The 20,735-nt window shown below is 39.4% G+C and overlaps 1 pseudogene; it reads left to right on the top strand.

The window, feature by feature from the left end:
• Positions 1–18,604, top strand: part of LOC121844151 — a 40,206-nt pseudogene extending 21,602 nt beyond the window's left edge.
• Positions 18,605–20,735: the final 2,131 nt, after the last annotated feature.

Raw genomic sequence — 20,735 nt, 5'->3', positions numbered from 1 at the left:
CTGTACACTATACCCTACACCGTGTACCCTACACCCTGTACCCATACCCTATACCCTACACCCTGTACCCTATATCCTACACCCTGTACCCTATATCCTACACCCTATACCCTACACCCTGTACCCTACACACTGTACCCTACACACTGTACCCTACACCTTATACCCTTGACCCTATACCCTGTACCCTATACCCTACACCCTGTACCCTATACCATAAACCATATACCCTAAACACAGTACCCTACACCCTTTACCCTATACCCTACACCCTGTACCCTACACACTGCACCCTACACCTTGTACCCTATACCCTACACCCTACACCCTCTACCCTACACCCTGTACCCTATACTCTGTACCCTGTACCCTACACCCTGTACCCTACACCCCATACCCTCTAGCCTATACCCTACTCCTTGTACCCTATACTCTACACTTTGTACCCTATACCCTACTCCTTGTACCCTATACCCTACTCCTTGTACCCTATACCCTACTCCTTGTACCCTATACTCTACACCATGTACCCTGTACCCTACACCCTGTACCCTATACCCTCACCCTGTACCCGATACCCTACACACTGTACCCTACACCCTATACCATATACAATACACCCTACACCCTGTACCCTATACCCTGTACCCTATACCATATATAATTTACCCTGTACTCTATACCCTGTACCCTATACCATATATAATTTACCCTGTACCCTGTACCATATATAATTTACCCTGTACCCTACACCCTATACCATATATAATTTACCCTGTACCCTATACCCTATACCATATATAATTTACCCTATACCCTATACCATATATAATTTACCCTATACCCTGTACCCTATACCATATATAATTTACCCTGTACCCTATACCCTATACCATATATAATTTACCCTGTACCCTACTCCCTTTACCATACACATTCTACCCTACACCCTATATCCTATAGCCTATATCCCGCACCCTTTACCCTGTACCCTACTCCCTTTACCATACACACTCTACCCTACACCCTCTACCCTACACCCTGTACCCTACACCCAGTACCCTACAACCTATAGCCAACACCCTATACCCTACCCTACCCTATACCTAACCTATATCCTATACCCTAAACCCTATACCCTTCAACCTATATCCTAAACCCTATACCCTACAACCTATAGCCTACACTCTATACCGTACAACCTATAACCTATATCCTATACCCTAAACCCTAAACCCTTCAACCTATAGCCTACACCCTATACCCTAAACCTATACCCAACACTCTATACCCTACAACCTATAGCCTACACTCTATACCCTAAACCTATACCCAACACTCTATACCCTACAACCTATAGCCTACACTATATACCCTACAACCTATAGCCTACACTCTATACCCTACAACCTATAGCCTACACTCTATACCCTACAACCTATAGCCTACACTCTATACCCTACAACCTATACCCTATAACCTGTACCCTATACCCTACACCCTCTACCCTACACCCTGTACCCTACACCCTGTACCTACACCCTACAACCTATAGCCTATATCCTATACCCTACAACCTATATCCTATATCCTATACCCTATACCCTATACCCTACAGCCTATAGCCTACACTCTATACCCTACAACCTATAACCTATCTCATATACCCTAAACCCTATACCCTACAACCTATAGCCTACACTCTACCCTACAACCTATAACCTATATCCTATACCCTAAACCCTATACCCTACAACCTATAGCCTACACTCTATACCCTTCAACCTATAGCCTACACCCTAAACCTACACCCTACAGTTTATACCCTACAACCTATAGCCTGTACCCTACACCCTATACCCTACAACCTATAGCCTATACCCTACATGCTATACCCTACACGCTATACCCTACACTCTATACCCTATACCATACACTATAAAACCTATAGCCTACAGCCTAGGACACACTCTACAACCTATACCCTATACCCTATACCCTACACTCTAAAACCTATACCCTACACCCTATATCCTATACCCTACACTTCTTGCGGTCAATTTGCAGTCTACAAATGATTTGTAATTATGTTCCGGGTAGTCCCTGTCTAGTGTCCTAGTCCCTGTCCAGTGTCCCTGTCTAGTGTCCTCGTCCCTGTCTAGTGTCCTAGTCTCTGTCTAGTGTCCTCGTCCCTGTCTAGTGTCCTAGTCCCTGTCTAGTGTCCTGGTCCCTGTCTAGTGTCCTAGTCCCTGTCTAGTGTCCTAGTCCTGTCTAGTGTCCTAGTTCCTGTCTAGTGTCCTGGTCCTGTCTAGTGTCCTAGTCCCTGTCTAATGTCCTAGTTCCTGTCTAGTGTCCCTGTCCCCGTCTAGTGTCCTAGTCCTGTCTAGTGTCCTAGTTCCGTCTAGTGTCCTGGTCCCTATCTAGTGTCCTAGTTCCCGTCTAGTGTCCTGGTCCTGTCTAGTGTCCTAGTCCTGTCTAGTGTCCTGGTCCCTGTCTAGTGTCCTAGTCCTGTCTAGTGTCCTAGTCCTGTCTAGTGCCTAGTACCTGTCTAGTGCCCTAGTCCTGTCTAGTGTCCTAGTCTCTGTCTAGTGTCCTAGTTCCTGTCTATTGTCTTAGTCCCTGTCTAGTGTCCTGGTTCCTGTCTAGTGTCCTAGTCCCTGTCTAGTGTCCAAGTCCTGTCTAGTGTCCTAGTCCCAGTCTAGTGCCTAGTCCTGTCTAGTGTCCTAGTTCCTGTCTAGTGTCCTAGTTCCTGTCTAGTGTCCTAGTCCCTGTCTAGTGTCTTAGTCCTGTCTAGTGTCCTAGTCCCTGTCTAGTGTCCTAGTTCCTGTCTAGTGTCCTAGTCCCTGTCTAGTGTCCTAGTCCCTGTCTAGTGTCCCTGTCTAGTGTTCTGGTCCCTGTCTAGTGTCAGAGCGAGAGGGGGATGGAGAGAGAGAGAGGGAAGGAGAGGGGGATGAGAGAGGGAGAGAGAGAAAGAGGGAGAGAGCAATGCAGAGGAGAGTGGCAAAACCTAAGTTTATCCATCATTTATTGGTGTGTTGCAGAGAAGAATATATTTTAGAGAGGGAGAGACGGAGAGAGAGAGAGAGAGAGAGGGAGAGACGGAGAGATGGAGAGAGAGAGCTAGAGGGAGAGACGGAGAGATGGAGAGAGAGAGAGCTAGAGAGTTAGAGGGAGAAGAGAGAGGCTGACCTGGTTAGCTGTGTGTGCAGAGCAGAGGAGACTTAGAGGGGAGGGGAGTGTCACTCCCCAGGTGATTTGGCGAGACAGCTTGACACTCTTTCAAGAGAGAAATTGTCTCTTGGGTTATTCTAACTAATTTACTCCTTCTCTCCTCCTCTCTTCTCCCCCTCTCTGCTCCTCTCTTCTCCTCTCCCCTCCTCTCGTCTCCCCTCCTCTCCTCTCCTCTCATTTGTAGATCATGTCGGAGCGTAAGCATGCTAAAGCGTTATCAGGGGCGTTGTCAGGGGGCGTGTCTCTACACGACAGAATGCAGTCAGGACTAGACCTCCCACTACAAGGTACTCTACTCTACTGTAATCTACTCTACTCTACTGTAATCTATTCTACTGGAATCTACTTTGCTCTACTGTAATCTACTCTACTGTAATCTACTCTACTCTACTCTACTATAATCTATTCTACTGGAATCTACTTTGCTCTACTGTAATCTACTCTGCTCTACTGTAATCTACTTTGCTCTACTGTAATCTACTCTACTCTACTCTGCTCTACTGTAATCTACTCTACTCTGCTCTACTGTAATCTACTCTACTCGGCTCTACTGTAATCTACTCTACTCTACTCTGCTCTACTGTACTCTACTGTACTGCACTACTCGACTCTGCTTTATACTGTATCACATATACTGTATACTGTATCACATATACTGTATCACATATACTGTACCACATATACTGTATACTGTATCACATATACTGTATAGTGTATCACATATACTGTATCACATATACTGTATCACATATACTGTACCACACATACTGTATACTGTATCACATATACTGTACCACTTATACTGTATATTGTATCACATATACTGTATAGTGTATCACATATACTGTACCACATATACTGTATAATGTATCACATATACTGTACCACATATACTGTATACTGTATCACATATACTGTATCACATATACTGTATACTGTATCACATATACTGTATCACATATACTGTATACTGTATCACATATACTGTATCACATATACTGTATCACACATACTGTATACTGTATCACGTATCACATATACTGTATCACATATACTGTATACTGTATCACATATACTGTATCACATATACTGTACCACATATACTGTATACTGTATCACATATACTGTACCACTTATACTGTATATTGTATCATATATACTGTATAGTGTATCACATACTGTATCACATATACTGTACCACATATACTGTATAATGTATCACATATACTGTACCACATATACTGTATCACATATACTGTATACTGTATCACATATACTGTATCACATATACTGTATCACATACTGTATACTGTATCACATATAGTGTATCACATATACTGTATACTGTATCACATATACTGTATCACATATACTGTATCACATATACTGTATACTGTATCACATATACTGTACCACATATACTGTATACTGTATCACATATACTGTATACTGTATCACATAAACTGTATCACATATACTGTATCACATATACTGTATCACACATACTGTATACTGTATCACATATACTGTATCACATATACTGTATACTGTATCACATATACTGTATAATGTATCACATATACTGTATAATGTATCACATATACTGGGGACTGTATCACATATACTGTATCACATATACTGTATCACATATACTGTATACTGTATCACATATACTGTATACTGTATCACATATACTGTATCACATATACTGTACACTGCATCACATATACTGTATCACATATACTGTATCACATATACTGTATTCTGTATCACATATACTGTATCACATATACTGCATCACATATACTGCATCACATATACTGCATCACATATACTGCATCACATATACTGTATCACATATACTGTATTCTGTATCACATATACTGTATACTGTATCACATATACTGTATTCTGTATCACATATACTGTATACTGTATCACATATACTGTATACTGTATCACATATACTGTATCACATATACTGTATACTGTATCACATATACTGTATACTGTATCACATATCCTGTATCACATATACTGTATACTGTATCACATATACTGTATACTGTATCACATATACTGTATACTGTATCACATATACTGTATACTGTATCACATATACTGTATCACATATACTGTATCACATATACTGTATCACATATACTGTATACTGTATCACATATACTCTACTGTATCACATATACTGTATTCTTTATCACATATACTGTATACTGTATCACATATACTGTATACTGTATCACATATACTGTATCACATATACTGTATACTGTATCACATACTGTATTCTGTATCACATAACTGTATCACATATACTGTATACTGTATCACATATACTGTATCACATATACTGTAACACATATACTGTATCACATACTGTATCACATATACTGTATACTGTATCACATATACTGTATTCTGTATCACATATACTGTATACTGTATCACATATACTGTATCACATATACTGTATACTGTATCACATACTGTATCACATATACTGTATACTGTATCACACATACTGTATACTGTATCACATATACTGTATACTGTATCACATATACTGTATACTGTATCACATATACTGTATACTGTATCACATATACTGTATACTGTATCACATATACTGTATCACTATCACATATACTGTATCACATATACTGTATCACATATACTGTATCACATATACTGTATACTGTATCACATATACTGTATACTGTATCACATATACTGTATTCTGTATCACATATACTGTATACTGTATCACATATACTGTATACTGTATCACATATACTGTATCACATATACTGTATCACATATACTGTAACACATATACTGTATCACATACTGTATCACATATACTGTATACTGTATCACATATACTGTATTCTGTATCACATATACTGTATACTGTATCACATATACTGTATCACATATACTGTATACTGTATCACATATACTGTATACTGTATCACATATACTGTATACTGTATCACACATACTGTATACTGTATCACATATACTGTATCACATATACTGTATACTGTATCACATATACTGTATACTGTATCACATATACTGTATCACATATACTGTATCACATATACTGTATCACATATACTGTATCACATACTGTATCACATATACTGTATACTGTATCACATATACTGTATTCTGTATCACATATACTGTATACTGTATCACATATACTGTATACTGTATCACATATACTGTATCACATATACTGTATACTGTATCACATATACTGTATTCTGTATCACATATACTGTATACTGTATCACACATACTGTATACTGTATCACATATACTGTATCACATATACTGTATACTGTATCACATATACTGTATACTGTATCACATATACTGTATACTGTATCACATATACTGTATCACATATACTGTATCACATATACTGTATCACATATACTGTATACTGTATCACATATACTGTATTCTGTATCACATATACTGTATACTGTATCACACATACTGTATACTGTATCACATACTGTATCACATATACTGTATACTGTATCACATATACTGTATTCTGTATCACATATACTGTATCACAAATACTGTATCACATATACTTTATCACATATACTGTATCACATACTGTATCACATATACTGTATTCTGTATCACATATAGTGTATACTGTATCACATATACTGTATACTGTATCACATATACTGTATCACATATACTGTATACTGTATCACATATACTGTATTCTGTATCACATATACTGTATACTGTATCACACATACTGTATACTGTATCACATATACTGTATCACATATACTGTATACTGTATCACATATACTGTATCACATATACTGTATCACATATACAGTATCACATATACTGTATACTGTATCACATATACTCTATACTGTATCACACATACTGTACACTGTATCACATATACTGTATCACATATACTGTATACTGTATCACATATACTGTATCACATATACTGTATCACATATACTGTATACTGTATCACATATACTGTATCACATATACTGTATACTGTATCACATATACTGTCTCACATATACTGTATCACATATACTGTATACTGTCTCACATATACTGTATCACACATACTGTATACTGTATCACACATACTGTATACTGTATCACATATACTGTATCACATATACTGTATACTGTATCACATATACTGTGTCACATATACTGTATCACACATACTGTATACTGTATCACATATACTGTATACTGTATCACATATACTGTATCACATATACTGTATACTGTATCACATATACTGCATCACATATACTGCATCACATATACTGTATACTGTATCACATATACTGCATCACATATACTGTATCACATATACTGTATACTGTATCACATATACTGCATCACATATACTGCATCACATATACTGTATCACATATACTGTATCACATATACTGTATACTGTATCACATATACTGCATCACATATACTGTATCACATATACTGCATCACATATACTGCATCACATATACTGTATCACATATACTGTATCACATATACTGTATCACATATACTGTATAGTGTATCACATATACTGTATCACATATACTGTATCACATATACTGTATACTGTATCACATATACTGTATCACATATACTGTATACTGTATCACATATACTGTATCACATATACTGTATACTGTATCACATATACTGCATCACATATACTGCATCACATATACTGCATCACATATACTGTATCACATATACTGTATCACATATACTGTATAGTGTATCACATATACTGTATCACATATACTGTATCACATATACTGTATACTGTATCACACATACTGTATCACATATACTGTATACTGTATCACATATACTGTATCACATATACTGTATAGTGTATCACATATACTGTATCACATATACTGTATAGTGTATCACATATACTGTATCACATATACTGTATCACATATACTGTATACTGCATCACATATACTGTATTCTGTATCACATATACTGTATCACATATACTGTATAGTGTATCACATATACTGTATCACATATACTGTATCACATATACTGTATACTGCATCACATATACTGCATCACATATACTGTATCACATATACTGTATACTGTATCACATATACTGTATTCTGTATCACATATACTGTATACTGTATCACATATACTGTATTCTGTATCACATATACTGTATACTGTATCACATATACTGTATTCTGTATCACATATACTGTATACTGTATCACATATACTGTATACTGTATCACATATACTGTATACTGTATCACATATACTGTATACTGTATCACATATACTGTATACTGTATCACATATACTGTATCACATATACTGTATTCTGTATCACATATACTGTATACTGTATCACATATACTGTATTCTGTATCACATATACTGTATACTGTATCACATATACTGTATACTGTATCACATATACTGTATACTGTATCACATATACTGTATACTGTATCACATATACTGTATACTGTATCACATATACTGTATCACATATACTGTATACTGTATCACATATACTGTATACTGTATCACATATACTGTATCACATATACTGTATACTGTATCACATATACTGTATTCTGTATCACATATACTGTATCACAAATACTGTATCACATATACTTTATCACATATACTGTATCACATACTGTATCACATATACTGTATTCTGTATCACATATAGTGTATACTGTATCACATATACTGTATCACATATACTGTATACTGTATCACATATACTGTATACTGTATCACATATACTGTATTCTGTATCACATATACTGTATACTGTATCACATATACTGTATACTGTATCACATATACTGTATACTGTATCACATACTGTATCACATATACTGTATACTGTATCACATATACTGTATCACATATACTGTATCACATATACAGTATCACATATACTGTCTCACATATACTGTATACTGTATCACATATACTGTATCACATATACTGTATCACCTATACTGTATCACATATACTGTATACTGTATCACATATACTGTATCACATATAGTGTATCACATATACTGTATACTGTATCACATATACTGTATACTGTATCACATATACTGTATCACATATACTGTATACTGTATCACATATACTGTATCACATATACTGTGTACTGTATCACATATACTGTATACTGTATCACATATACTGTATACTGTATCACATATACTGTATCACATATACTGTATACTGTATCACATATACTGTATCACATATACTGTATACTGTATCACATATACTGTATCACATATACTGTGTACTGTATCACATATACTGTATACTGTATCACATGTACTGTGTACTGTATCACATATACTGTATCACATATACTGTGTACTGTATCACATATACTGTATACTGTATCACATATACTGTATTCTGTATCACATATACTGTATACTGTATCACATATACTGTATACTGTGTCACATATACTGTATCACATATACTGTATACTGTATCACATATACTGTATCACATATACTGCATCACATATACTGTATCACATATACTGTATCACATACTGTATCTTATACTTAATTTAATTATTGTATATACAGTGGGGCAAAAAGTATTTAGTCAGCCACCAATTGTGCAAGTTCTCCCACTTAAAAGATGAGAGGCCTGTAATTTTCATCATAGGTACACTTCAACTATGACAGACAAAATGAGAGAGAAAAAAATCCAGATGAATTTATTTGCAAATTATGGTGGAAAATAAGTATTTGTGTCTGTCTGTCTGTCTGTCTGTCTGTCTGTCTGTCTGTCTGTCTGTCTGTCTGTCTGTCTGCGTGTGTGTATATGTGTGTGTGTGTGTGTGTGTGTATATATGTGTGTGTGTGTGTGTGTTCAGCAGAGTTCCCCACTCCAAAGACAGAGTTGGTCCAGAGGTTCCGGCTGCTGTATCTGGGTATGAAGCCAGTAGACAGACCTATAGGTGAGACACACACACACACACACACACACACACACACACACACACACACACACACACACACACACACAAACACAGACAACAGACAACAGACAACAGACAGACAGACGCACTCTGTGGTAGTTAGTGAGTGATCCTGACCTCTGACCCTGACCCCTGCCCTGTGACCCTAGGTATGGACATATTGAACGGGGCCATAGACAGTCTGATTGGTTCTTCCAGTAGAGAGGAGTGGAAAGCTGTTAACCTCAACGTGGCTGATGCCGCCCTCATTATCAGCAACCACCAGGTAACATTCACTCTATACACCTCTACCCTCATTATCAGCAACCACCACTATATACACCTCTACCCTCATTATCAGCAACAACCAGGTAACATACACTCTATACACCTCTACCCTCATTATCAACAACCACCACTATATACACTCTATACACCTCTACCCTCATTATCAGCAACAACCAGGTAACATTCACTCTATACACCTCTACCTCATTATCAGCAACAACCAGGTAACATTCACTCTATACACCTCTACCCTCATTATCAGCAACAACCAGGTAACATACACTCTATACACCTCTACCCTCATTATCAGCAACCACCAGGTAACATTCACTCTATACACCTCTACCCTCATTATCAGCAACCACCACTATATACACCTCTACCCTCATTATCAACAACCAGGTAACATTCACTCTATACACCTCTACCCTCATTATCAACAACCAGGTAACATACACTCTATACACCTCTACCCTCATTATCAGCAACAACCAGGTAACAACCACTATATACACCTCTACCCTCATTATCAGCAACCACCACTATATACACCTCTACCCTCATTATCAGCAACCACCACTATATACACCTCTACCCTCATTATCAACAACCACCACTATATACACCTCTACCCTCATTATCAGCAACAACCAGGTAACATACACTCTATACACCTCTACCCTCATTATCAACAACCACCACTATATACACCTCTACCCTCATCATCAACAACCACCACTATATACACTATATACATCTCTACCCTCATTATCAACAACCACCACTATATACACCTCTACCCTCATTATCAACAACCACCTCTATATACACTCTCTACACCTCTATCCTCATCATCAACAACCACCACTATATACACTATATACACCTCTACCCTCATTATCAACAACCACCACTATATACACCTCTACCCTCATTATCTACAACCACCACGATATACATCTCTACCCTCATTATCAACAACCACCACTATATACACTCTCTATACCTCTACCCTCATTATCAACAACCACCACTCTATACACCTCTACCCTCATTATCAACAACCACCACTATATATACCTCTACCCTCATTATCAGCAACCACCACTATATACACTATATACACCTCTATCCTCATTATCAACAACCATCACTATATACACTATATACACCTCTACCCTTTATCAACAACCACCACTATATACACCTCTAGCCTCATTATCAACAACCACCACTATATACACTATATACACCTCTACCCTCATTATCAACAACCACCACTCTATACACCTCTACCCTCATTATCAACAACCACCACTATATACACCTCTACCCTCATTATCAGCAACCACCACTATATACACCTCTACCCTCATTATCAACAACCACCACTATATACACTATATACACCTCTACCCTCATTATCAACAACCACCACTATATACAATATATACACCTCTACCCTCATCATCAACAACCACCACTATATACACTATATACATCTCTACCCTCATTATCAACAACCACCACTATATACACCTCTACCCTCATTATCAACAACCACCTCTATATACACCTCTACTCTCATTATCTACAACCACCACTATATACACCTCTACCCTCATTATCAACAACCACCACTATATACACTCTCTACACCTCTACCCTCATTATCAACAATCACCACTATAAACACCTCTACCCTCATTATCAACAACCACCACTATATACACTATATACACCTCTACCCTCATTATCAACAACCACCACTACATACACCTCTACCCTCATTATCAACAACCACCACTATATACACTATATACACCTCTACCTTCATTATCAACAACCACCACTATATACACCTCTACCCTCATTATCAACAACCACCACTACATACACCTCTACCCTCATTATCAACAACCACCACTATATACACCTCGACCCTCATTATCAACAACCACCACTATATACACCTCTACCCTCATTATCAACAACCACCACTATATACACCTCTACCCTCATTATCAACAACCACCACTATATACACTCTCTACACCTCTATCCTCATTATCAACAATCACCACTATATATACTATATACACCTCTACCTTCATTATCAACAACCACCACTATATACACTATATACACCTCTACCCTCATTATCAGCAACCACCACTATATACACCTCTACCCTCATTATCAACAACCACCACTACATACACCTCTACCCTCATTATCAACAACCACCACTATATACACCTCTACACCTCTACCCTCATTATCAACAACCACCACTATATACACCTCTACCCTCATTATCAACAACCACCACTATATACACTATATACACCTCTACCCTCATTATCAACAGCCACCACTATATACACTATAAACACCTCTACCCTCATTATCAACAACCACCACTGTATACACCTCTACCCTCATTATCAACAACCACCACTATATACACCTCTACCTTCATTATCAACAACCACCACTATATACACCTCTACCCTCATTATCAACAACCACCACTATATACACCTCTACCCTCATTATCAACAACCACCACTGTATACACCTCTACCCTCATTATCAACAACCACTACTATATACACCTCTACCCTCATTATCAACAACCACCACTATATACACCTCTACCCTCATTATCAACAACCACCACTACATACACCTCTACCCTCATTATCAACAACCACCACTATATACACCTCTACCCTCATTATCAACAACCACCACTATATACACTATATACACCTCTACCTTCATTCTCAACAACCACCACTATATACACCTCTACCCTCATTATCAACAACCACCACTATATACACCTCTACCCTCATTATCAGCAACCACCACTATATACACCTCTACCCTCATTTTCAACCACCACCACTATATACACTATATACACCTCTACCCTCATTATCAACAACCACCACTATATACACTATATACACCTCTACCCTCATTATCAACAACCACTAGTATATACACCTCTACCCTCATTATCAACAACCACCACTATATACACCTCTACCCTCATTATCAACAACCACCACTATATACACCTCTACCCTCATTATCAACAACCACCACTATATACACCTCTACCCTCATTATCAACAACCACCACTATATACACCTCTACCCTCATTATCAGCAACAACCACTATATACACCTCTACCCTCATTATCAACAACCACCACTATATACACCTCTACCCTCATTATCAACAACCACCACTATATACACCTCTACCCTCATTATCATCAACAACCACTATATACACCTCTACCCTCACTATCAACAACCACCACTATATACACCTCTACCCTCATTATCAACAACCACCACTATATACACCTCTACCCTCATTATCAGCAACAACCACTATATACACCTCTACCCTCATTATCAACAACCACCACTCTATACACCTCTACCCTCATTATCAGCAACCACCACTATATACACCTCTACCCTCATCTCTCTCTCTGTCTCTCTCTCTCTCCCCTCTCTCTCTCCCCCTCTCTCTCTCCCCCCTCTCGCTCTCTCTCTGTGTCTCTCTTTCTCTGTCTTTCTCTCTCCCCCTCTCTCTCTCTCTCTCTTTCCTCCTCTCTCTGTGTCTCTCTCTCTCTCTCTTTCTCTGTCTCTTTTCTCTCTCTCTCTCTTTCCTCCTCTCTCTCTCTCTGTGTCTCTCTCTCTCTCTTTCTCTGTCTCTCTCTTTCCCTCTCTCTCTCTCTTTCCCTCTCTCTCTCTCTTTCCTCCTCTCTCTGTGTCTCTCTCTCTCTCTTTCTCTGTCTCTCTCTTTCCCCCTCTCTCTCTCTCTTTCCTCCCTCTCTCTCTGTGTCTCTCTCTCTCTCTCTTTCTCTGTCTCTCTCTTTCCCCCTCTCTCTCTCTCTTTCCCTCTCTCTCTCTCTTTCCTCCCTCTCTCTCTGTGTCTCTCTCTCTCTCCCTCTCTCTGTGTCTCTCTCTCTCTCCTCTCTCTCTGTGTCTCTCTCTCTCTCTCTCTCTCTCTCTCTCTCTCTCTCTCTTTCCTCCTCTCTCTCTGTGTCTCTCTCTCTCTTTCTCTGTCTCTCTCTTTCCCCCTCTCTCTCTCTCTTTCCTCCCTCTCTCTGTGTCTCTCTCTCTCTCTCTTTCTCTGTCTCTCTCTTTCCCCCTCTCTCTCTCTCTTTCCCTCTCTCTCTCTCTTTCCTCCCTCTCTCTCTGTGTCTCTCTCTCTCTCTCCTCTCTCTCTCTCTGTGTCTCTCTCTCTCTTTCCCCCTCTCTCTCTCTCTTTCCCCCTCTCTCTCTCTCTCTCTCTCTGTCTCTCTCTCTGTCTCTCTCTCTCTCTCTGTGTCTCTCTCTTTCCCTCTGAGGACGTTTCATCCTTTGTGTGTGTGTCTTTCTCTCTCTCTGTGAATCAGGAGGAGGAGGAGGTGAAGGAGGAGGTGAAGGAGGAGGTGAAGGAGGAGGTGAAGGAGGAGGTGAAGGAGGAGGTGAAGGAGGAGGTGGAGGAGGAGGTGGAGGAGGAGGTGTTGGTAGAGTGCAGGGTGAGGTTTCTGTCCTTCATGGGGGTAGGGAGGGACATCCACTGCTTTGCCTTCATCATGGACGGAGGAGGACAACGCTACGAGTGTCACGTGTTCTGGTGTGAACCCAACGCTGGACAGCTCTCTGAGGCCGTACAGGCTGCGTGCATGGTGCGTACACTCTAGAACATGTAGATCTATCTGCAGGCTTCATGCATGGTGAGTACACTCTAGAATATCTAGATCTATGTACAGGCTGCGTGCATGGTGCGTACACTCTAGAACATGTAGATCTATCTGCAGGCTTCATGCATGGTGAGTACACTCTAGAATATCTAGATCTATGTACAGGCTGCGTGCATGGTGCGTACACTCTAGAATATCTAGATCTATGTACAGGCTGCGTGCATGGTGAGTACACTCTAGAACATGTAGATCTATCTGCAGGCTTCATGCATGGTGAGTACACTCTAGAATATCTAGATCTATGTACAGGCTGCATGCATGGTGAGTACACTCTAGAACATGTAGATCTATCTGCAGGCTTCATGCATGGTGAGTACACTCTAGAATATCTAGATCTATGTACAGGCTGCGTGCATGGTGCGTACACTCTAGAATATGTAGATCTATCTGCAGGCTTCATGCATGGTGAGTACACTCTAGAATATCTAGATCTATGTACAGGCTGCATGCATGGTGAGTACACTCTAGAATACCTAGATCTATGTACAGGCTGCATGCATGGTGCGTACACTCTAGAATACCTTGATCTATGTACAGGCTGCATGCATGGTGAGTACACTCTAGAATATCTAGATCTATATGCAGGCTTCATGCATTGTGAGTACACTCTAGAATATCTAGATCTATATGCAGGCTTCATGCATGGTGAGTACACTCTAGAATACCTAGATCTATATGCAGGCTTCATGCATGGTTAGTACAGTCTATAATATCTAGATCTATATACAGGCTTCATGCATGGTGAGTACAGTCTATAATATCTAGATCTATGTACAGGCTTCATGCATGGTGAGTACACTCTAGAATATCTAGATCTATATGCAGGCTTCATGCATGGTGATCACAGTCTAGAATATCTAGATCTATATGCAGGCTTCATGCATTGTGAGTACACTCTAGAATATCTAGATCTATATGCAGGCTTCATGCATGGTGAGTACACTCTAGAATACCTAGATCTATATGCAGGCTTCATGCATGGTTAGTACAGTCTATAATATCTAGATCTATATACAGGCTTCATGCATGGTGAGTACACTCTAGAATATCTAGATCTATATGCAGGCTTCATGCATGGTGATCACAGTCTATAATATCTAGATCTATATGCAGGCTTCATGCATGGTGAGTACAGTCTATAATATCCAGATCTATATGCAGGCTTCATGCATGGTGAGTACACTCTAGAATATCTAGATCTATATGCAGGCTTCATGCATGGTGAGTACAGTCTATAATATCTAGATCTATATGCAGGCTTCATGCATGGTGAGTACAGTCTGTATCTACTGTATGTACTGTATGTATGTATGTACTGTATCAAATCCTCCTGGAGGTCCGGAGTACTGCTGCTGTTCTGTTCTTCCTGATCTTTAATGGTACCACCTGGTGTCTCTCCCTCTCTCTCTGTCTCTCTACGTCTTACTCTCTCTCTCTCTCTGTCTCTCTACATCTCTCTCTCTCTCTCTCCGTCTCTCTCTCTCTCTCTCTACGTCTTACTCTCTCTCTCTCTGTCTCATCTCTCTCTCTTTCTGTCTCTCTACATCTCTCTCTCTCTCTCTCCCTCTCTCTCTCTCTCTGTCTCTCTCTCTCTCCGTCTCTCTCTCTCTCTCTCTCTATATCTCTCTCTGTCTCTCTCTCTCTCTCTCTCTCTTTCTACGTCTCTCTCTCTCTCTCTCTCTCTCTCTCTCTCTCTCTTTCTGTCTCTCTACATCTCTCTCTCTCTCTCTCTCTGTCTCTCTCTCTCTCTCTGTCTCTCTCTCTTTACATCTCTCTCTCTTTCTGTCTCTCTACATCTCTCTCTCTCTCTCTCTCCGTCTCTCTCTGTCTCTCTACGTCTTACTCTCTCTCTCTCTTTGTCTCTCTACATCGCTCTCTCTCTCTCTCTCTCTGTCTCTCTCTCTACGTCTTACTCTCTCTCTCTGTCTCTCTCTCTCTCTCTCTCTTTCTACGTCTCTCTCTCTCTCTCTCTCTCCCTCTCTCTCTCTCTCCACCCATCTCCCTCTCCTCTAGTTAAGGTATCAGAAGTGCCTGTTGGCTCACCCCCCCTCCCAGAGATCCCTCCCCTCCTGTGGCCGTGGCTCCTCCTCCCTGGGCAGCGGCGGTGGTAACCGCGGTAACGGCAGTGTGAAGAGAGGAGTGCTGTCCCTCATCGACACCCTCAAACAGAAGGGACCGCTGCCCCACCAAAGTAACCACGGAAACTAAACTAACATCGTGACTACGACCGCACACCCCGGTAACTATGGGGGGAAAAAAACAACGCTGCACCTTTTGCTAATCGTGAAAATCACTACTCTAACCCGGTCGAACTATGGCAGCCAAACCTCCTCCCATCACCTCAACACAGAACTGTCTACCAGCCGGTGATCACCTCAACACAGAACTGTCTACCAGTCGGTGATCACCTCAACACAGAACTGTCTACCAGTCGGTGATCACCTCAACACAGAACTGTCTACCAGTCGGTGATCACCTCAACACAAAGAGAGAGAGAGAGGAAAATAATCAGGTTGGAGTGACCTCTACCTTCTGACCTGGTGACCCTTCCTGTCTGTACCTCCAGCATGACCTGGGACACCTGCAGACACACCTGTAGACACAACCTACACACACCTGTAGAGGCACCTGTAGACACAACCTACACACACCTGTAGAGGCACCTGTTCATATCTACACCTGTTCATATCTACAACTGTATACACCTGTTCATATCTACACCTGTATACACCTGTTCATATCTATACCTGTATACACCTGTTCATATCTACACCTGTATACACCTGTTTATATCTACACCTGTATACACCTGTTCATATCTACACCTGTTCATATCTACACCTGTTCATATCTACACCTGTTCATATCTACACATGTACACACCTGTTCATATCTACACCTGTTCATATCTACACCTGTTCATATCTACACCTGTATACACCTGTTCATATCTACACCTGTTCATATCTACACCTGTTCACACCTGTTCATATCTACACCTGTTCATATCTACACCTGTTCATATCTACACCTGTATACACCTGTTCATATCTACACCTGTTCATATCTACACCTGTTCATATCAATACCTGTATACACCTGTTTATACAGTGTGCATGAAGCCTTTGATATGAACATGGAAGTCCAGAACATTCAACTCATCTCCATCTATCATAATCTACTGGTTTCTCTGTTGAGTTCAACTCATCTCCATCTATCATAATCTACTGGTTTCTCTGCTGAGTTCAACTCCTCTCCATCTATCATAATCTACTGGTTTCTCTGTTGAGTTCAACTCATCTCTATCTATCATAATCTACTGGTTTCTCTGTTGAGTTCAACTCCTCTCCATCTATCATAATCTACTGGTTTCTCTGTTGAGTTCAACTCATCTCCATCTATCATAATCTACTGGTTTCTCTGTTGAGTTCAACTCATCTCCATCTATCATAATCTACTGGTTTCTCTGTTGAGTTCAACTCATCTCCATCTATCATAATCTACTGGTTTCTCTGTTGAGTTCAACTCATCTCCATCTATCATAATCTACTGGTTTCTCTGTTGAGTTCAACTCATCTCCATCTATCATAATCTACTGGTTTCTCTGTTGAGTTCAACTCATCTCCATCTATCATAATCTACTGGTTTCTCTGTTGAGTTCAACTCATCTCCATCTATCATAATCTACTGGTTTCTCTGTTGAGTTCAACTCATCTCCATCTATCATAATCTACTGGTTTCTCTGTTGAGTTCAACTCATCTCCATCTATCATAATCTACTGGTTTCTCTGTTGAGTTCAACTCATCTCCATCTATCATAATCTACTGGTTTCTCTGTTGAGTTCAACTCATCTCCATCTAACATAATCTACTGGTTTCTCTGTTGAGTTCAACTCCTCTCCATCTATCATAATCTACTGGTTTCTCTGTTGAGTTCAACTCATCTCCATCTATCATAATCTACTGGTTTCTCTGTTGAGTTCAACTCATCTCCATCTATCATAATCTACTGGTTTCTCTGTTGAGTTCAACTCATCTCCATCTATCATAATCTACTGGTTTCTCTGTTGAGTTCAACTCATCTCCATCTATCATAATCTACTGGTTTCTCTGTTGAGTTCAACTCATCTCCATCTATCATAATCTACTGGTTTCTCTGTTGAGTTCAACTCATCTCTATCTATCATAATCTACTGGTTTCTCTGAGTTCAACTCATCTCTATCTATCATAATCTACTGGTTTCTCTGTTGAGTTCAACTCATCTCTATCTCTCATAATCTACTGGTTTCTCTGTTGAGTTCAACTCATCTCCATCTATCATAATCTACTGGTTTCTCTGTTGAGTTCAACTCATCTCTATCTATCATAATCTACTGGTTTCTCTGAGTTCAACTCATCTCCATCTCTCATAATCTACTGGTTTCTCTGTTGAGTTCAACTCATCTCTATATATCATAATCTACTGGTTTCTCTGTTGAGTTCAACTCATCTCCATCTATCATAATCTACTGGTTTCTCTGTTGAGTTCAACTCATCTCCATCTATCATAATCTACTGGTTTCTCTGTTGAGTTCAACTCATCTCCATCTATCATAATCTACTGGTTTCTCTGTTGAGTTCAACTCATCTCCATCTATCATAATCTACTGGTTTCTCTGTTGAGTTCAACTCATCTCCATCTATCATAATCTACTGGTTTCTCTGTTGAGTTCAACTCATCTCCATCTAACATAATCTACTGGTTTCTCTGTTGAGTTCAACTCATCTCCATCTATCATAATCTACTGGTTTCTCTGTTGAGTTCAACTCATCTCCATCTATCATAATCTACTGGTTTCTCTGTTGAGTTCAACTCATCTCCATCTATCATAATCTACTGGTTTCTCTGTTGAGTTCAACTCATCTCCATCTATCATAATCTACTGGTTTCTCTGTTGAGTTCAACTCATCTCCATCTATCATAATCTACTGGTTTCTCTGTTGAGTTCAACTCATCTCCATCTATCATAATCTACTGGTTTCTCTGTTGAGTTCAACTCATCTCCATCTATCATAATCTACTGGTTTCTCTGTTGAGTTCAACTCATCTCCATCTATCATAATCTACTGGTTTCTCTGTTGAGTTCAACTCATCTCCATCTATCATAATCTACTGGTTTCTCTGTTGAGTTCAACTCATCTCCATCTATCATAATCTACTGGTTTCTCTGTTGAGTTCAACTCATCTCCATCTATCATAATCTACTGGTTTCTCTGTTGAGTTCAACTCATCTCCATCTATCATAATCTACTGGTTTCTCTGTTGAGTTCAACTCCTCTCCATCTATCATAATCTACTGGTTTCTCTGTTGAGTTCAACTC

This window comes from Oncorhynchus tshawytscha, unplaced genomic scaffold (genome assembly GCF_018296145.1).
Source record: "Oncorhynchus tshawytscha isolate Ot180627B unplaced genomic scaffold, Otsh_v2.0 Un_contig_916_pilon_pilon, whole genome shotgun sequence".
NCBI classification, from domain to species: Eukaryota; Metazoa; Chordata; class Actinopteri; order Salmoniformes; family Salmonidae; genus Oncorhynchus; species Oncorhynchus tshawytscha.
The sequence above is the reverse complement of the archived record's forward strand: the minus strand, read 5'-3'. Positions and strand labels throughout refer to the sequence as shown.